The sequence below is a fragment of the Castor canadensis genome, chromosome 19 (genome assembly GCF_047511655.1).
Source record: "Castor canadensis chromosome 19, mCasCan1.hap1v2, whole genome shotgun sequence".
NCBI classification, from domain to species: Eukaryota; Metazoa; Chordata; class Mammalia; order Rodentia; family Castoridae; genus Castor; species Castor canadensis.
The window spans coordinates 25,964,650-25,969,640 of record NC_133404.1 but is presented as its reverse complement, the minus strand read 5'-3'; the positions used below and the strand labels follow the sequence as shown (position 1 = coordinate 25,969,640).

The window sequence follows — 4,991 nt, the reverse complement described above, 5'->3', positions numbered from 1 at the left end:
CTATGAGTACCTTCATTAAAAATCATTGACACCCCAAGAAAATAACCCAATTATCCACCTCAAGCTCTTAGTAAAACAAGAACAAGGCAAACCTAAAAACAGTGGATGGAAAGATAAATATCATGGTAGAAAGATAACAGTGCAAAGAACCAATGAGACAAAATGTTGGTTCTTTGAAAAGATAAACAACAGCAACAAACCCTTAGCTAAACTAATCAAAACAAAGAGAGGAAAGATGCCAATTAGCAAAATTAAAGATGAGAAGAGGGATATTATAACAAACACCACAAAATCAGAGGATCACTAAGGAATACTTCAAAGGCTTGTATTCTAAATTGGGAAATATAGGATAAATGGATAAATTACTAGATGTACATGACTTACCAAAATTGAACCAAGAGGATACAAACTAGCTAAGGAGATCTATTACAAGCCATGAGAGTTCCAGAAAAGAAAGTCCCAGGATTAAACAAGTTCATTGCTGAATTCTATGAGACCTTCAATGAAGAACTAATACTAGCATTCCTCAAACTATTCCATAAAATATAAAAGGAAGGAATACTACCAAACTGATCATATGAAGGTACATTTATCCTGATACCAAAATTGAGTAAAGAAAATTACAGATCAATTTCTTTGATGAAAATAGACACAAAAATTCTGAATAAAAATACTTGTATACCAAATTCAACAGCATATTAAAAAGATCAGGCACAATGGTCAAGTTCATTTCATTCAGGGGATGCAAGGACATTTCAACATACAAATCCATAAACATAAACACAGCATATAAACAAAATAAGGGACAAAAATCACACAATAATCTCAAGAGATGCAGAAAGCGTATTCTGGTGGCCCATGCTTAGAACCCAAGCTACTCAGTAGACAGAGATCAGGAGGAAGGTGGCTCAGGCCAGCCCCGACAAATAGTTCTTGAGAATCTATCTCACAACAACCCAACATAAAAGAGGACTGCTGGAGTGACTCAGTGATCTAGACAACGCCTGTACCTGGATGAGAATCTCTTTCTAAAAATTTGGGACATTTTCAGCTATTATTTTGTTGAATTTGCTTTCTCTGCCTTTTTATCTCTTCTCCTTCCTTCAGTGCTCATGATTCATACATTTGGTATTGTATTGGGGTTACAAAGTTCTTGCATATCCTGTTCATATGTTTTATTCTTTTTTCTTTATCTTCTTCTCATTTTTCTATTACATCTACTTTTTTTCTTCAGATCCTGATATTCTGCCTTCCATTTCATTCAGTCTGCTGGAGATGCTTTCAAGTGAATTTTTTATTTGACTTAAAGAGCTTGTCATTTTCAGAGCTTCAATTTCATTTTTTTTCAGGCTTTCTATATCATTATTGAATTTCTCTTTCATATCTTGCACCATCTTCCTTAATTCTTTTAGCTATTTATTTATATCCGTTTTGAGTTCATTTAGCTATTTATTCATGTTCTCTTTGATTTCTTTGAGGTGTTTATCCATGTCTTCTTTCATCACATTATTTATTATTATCCATTCTTTTGAGCTCTAAAATTGGATTTTGAAACACACTTCTGCCTAAGATCTAGAACTTGATTTTCAGATCCTTATCTCCTCTTCACTAGCTCCATTTCCCCCACCTCAAAGTTGAAAGCTCTTTGAGTCACCTCCTTAGATTGAAAGCATGAAGGTAGTGAACCTTAAGCAAGCCATTTTCCAAGCTTGGAAGGAGCAAGGAAGTGACTATCAATGGAAAAAAAAATCATTAAGTAGTTTTTCCTCAAGGGAGCCACCTGGGACATTCTCAATCTGGGAGAAATACAAATGAAGCAGGCCATGATTGGACTTCCACCAAATCCTCTCATTTTATCTTACCTGAAATATTCCATTAGTTTCCAGATGGTGTCCTACTCCTCTGCCATCACAGCTATCGTAATTTTAATGACTTTTACTAAGACCCATGTTTCTAGACTTTGATGCACATCATGGACATATTTTGCAACTGACTAAGCTGTTAGGACAAAGCAGAGGAGTGCATCGGGTTGTTATGTACCTTTGTCAGAACCCTCCACTAACTTCTGTGTTTCATAGTGCCCTCTGAAGAGTGGCTCCAGGAAGGACTGGAGGACTGAGGAGAAGCAGCTTGCCATATGCCTGCCATGCTTTGAAAAGACCATCAGAAGCATCAAGAACAAACCCTGCTTCACGTTGCCAAAGCAGAGGAGGCCTCCTCCTGAACTGACATTGAACATTCACTCTTGAAGTTTGAGGAGATTCTGGAAAACCTCAGCAACCTCCAGCTCCAGAGCCAAGCTTCTCAGTGTGGCATGATCTTTAGTAGCATCTCCATGATGCTATCTGTCATACAGAGCAGTTGCACAAAACTGGCTTTTCCGCTGTCCATGTGCTGGTTGTGCTCAAGGACAACATGAACCTGGCAGGCAAGACACAATTCCTGGTGGAGTATCTGATGAAGGTGAAGCACATCTAGCACATCTCCACCTAGGTGTTTGTCCTGGAAATCTGAAAAGCTTGCTTTGTGGGGTTCATTGAGTCTCATGAATGGACACAAAACAAGTGGATGGTTTTCACCTACCTCAAGATTCCACAGGATTTGGTAAAGTTGAAGAAATTTTTTATGGTGTCAATGATTTCACCAAGGATGTCAACTGTACTTTCAAGTTCCAGTTGACTTGCAGTACAACTGTATCTGCTCAAACTTCCTTTTCCAATAATGTAACAGGCAGGGGCTTCCATCTGAAGCCAATTTCACCAACCTTCTGACCAAGAGCACAACAGACCAGGACACAGAACTAAAATCATTAGAAAATACCAACATCCAGCCCAATCTTTGGTTGTCCCTCAAGGAAGAGACCTCCATCACAAGAATCATCCAGGCAATAGATACAGGCTACACCAACTCTCTGGGGAGTGTTCTGAGAGTCCATGGATACATGCTGTCTAAGAAGAGTCTGGACCTGCTGCTGGCTGTTGATGCTGCCACTAGGAAAGTTAAAACCTTTGCTAAGAAATTCATGAGTTCATGACCCACAGCAACAGAGCACTAAAACAACCTCAAGTAGTGCCTTGCTCTTTGATATTTCTTTCTTCATGCTGTGCCATGTTGCTCAGACATATGGCTCAGAGGTAATTCTGTCTAAGTTAAGCACAGGAGCAGAGGTGCTCTTCATTGAGACCTGGATGCAGACATGTATGCCCTGACCACCCATGTTTCCAGTCCAACTCCACCAAAGTAGACCTACTTAAAAACTCCTCAGAGATGAAGCTCATGCAAATGAAGTGGCATGACGCCTATCTCAGCATCTCAGCAGCCATGTTAGAAATGCTCAGTATTTGAGAGAATGGGGTTCTGACTTTGGAGTCTCTCCAGAAAACCACCAATAATATCAAGGGAAAAGTTATGCAGTCTGGCAGTGTGTGTCATGGCTTGGCTTGTGGCCCATATCCAGGTTCTGGGGCTGGATGAATGTGAGAAGTCATTGCAGATGATCTAACAGCTGGTGGAACCACTTTATAGTGACACCATCTTGCAGTTCTATGAAGAGAGTGTGGTGATTATGAAATCAATTCTATAGCATATGTGTGCAGATATGCTACAACAGAAAGCCATTAAGAGCAAGCTTCCATCTGTGGATGTGGACACGATGTCCTACTGGGATCTGCTTCCCTACAAGAGTCCCATCAAGGAGGTGCCAACAGACATCTTTGCCAAGGTGTCTGAGAAGGACCAGGTTAACAGATGCTTTGTCCACATCATTGACAACTTCAATGGAGAGCATCTGTTTGTTATGCAACAACCTGGTTAAGGAGCTGTTGAAGGAAACATGGAAGCAATACATACTGTAGACAGTTGTGCTTCTCTACACCATCTTCTGATGGAGTAGAATCCTGGTTCTGATAGGCCACATTCTGCCTGGCCTTCTCATAGAATCATCCAAGTGTCACAGTCACATGGCACCCTCTGTTACTATGCTGGTTTTTACTCTTCCCATAAGGGAAAGATATCCTCTCACCAAAAGGAAGACATTAAGAATTACATAAGGTTATTCCCCAGGACGCCAGGCAACCTTTGAAGCTAATGAGACGCCTGAGCTCTAATGAGTATGATGTCAACATCCTGTCAAGTCCATCTGATGGGTCCATCAATAGTTCCCTCTTGTCTTCCCTCCAGATGTCAACATTAGGTATCATCTGAACTGAGTCCTGACCAACTTGTAACTTCATATTTCCTCCAACCTGAACTTATGTATTGTTGGCCCCCACACCCAGTTTGTTCATTGGTTCTATTTAGAGCCATGTGGTTGGAGCAGTATCTTGCTGTTCATGCCCTCCATCATCATATCAGAACTGATGAAGGTATCTGCACATCCAGCCCCCAAGGTGGTTCTAACCATCATGGACCTCAGCTTCCCTCTGGGCCACCAGGTGGCCACCAAAGTCATTGATGCACTCTGATGGGCTTGAAGTAGCTACAGGAGTGACTGGAGAGGGCTCTAGTCCAAGCGCCTCAAGAGGGAACAGTGAGAAAAGATAAGCCATTGTTGTTCACAACCATGTGATGTAAGAACCCTTCATCAGTTTGCAGGCTTTTCCCCACACCTGATTTCTGACTTCTAAGACACTAGATTGTTATGTAATTTCCTCTCCCTTCTTCCAGATCCTGAAAAGTGTGACCATCATGGTACCACAGCCCAGGTGATCACCCCATTCCGTAAATGGACCAACTCCTAAGAAAGGAACTTTATAGATTATTAGTATGTGTAGAAATATATTTTCATAACATACAAGGGGAGCCCACTTGGGATCACTTGTCATTAAAGGCCATTGTGTATTCTGAAAAAAAGAGAATTAATTCCCTTCACTGTGTAGGAGATTCTGTGTTTTGTGACTGTTGACCTTATGAGGTGTCATATTCCCTTGCTTTTTATGTTTATTGTGGTTCTATTTTAAGATTTACAAATCTGTATTCAAATTAGTTGGTGG

The 4,991-nt window shown here is 40.6% G+C and overlaps 1 pseudogene; it reads left to right on the top strand.

Annotated features, from left to right (window-relative positions):
• Positions 1 to 1,671: 1,671 nt before the first annotated feature.
• Positions 1,672 to 4,463, top strand: LOC109675609 (mediator of RNA polymerase II transcription subunit 24 pseudogene; annotated as a pseudogene).
• The last annotated feature ends 528 nt before the right edge of the window (positions 4,464 to 4,991 follow it).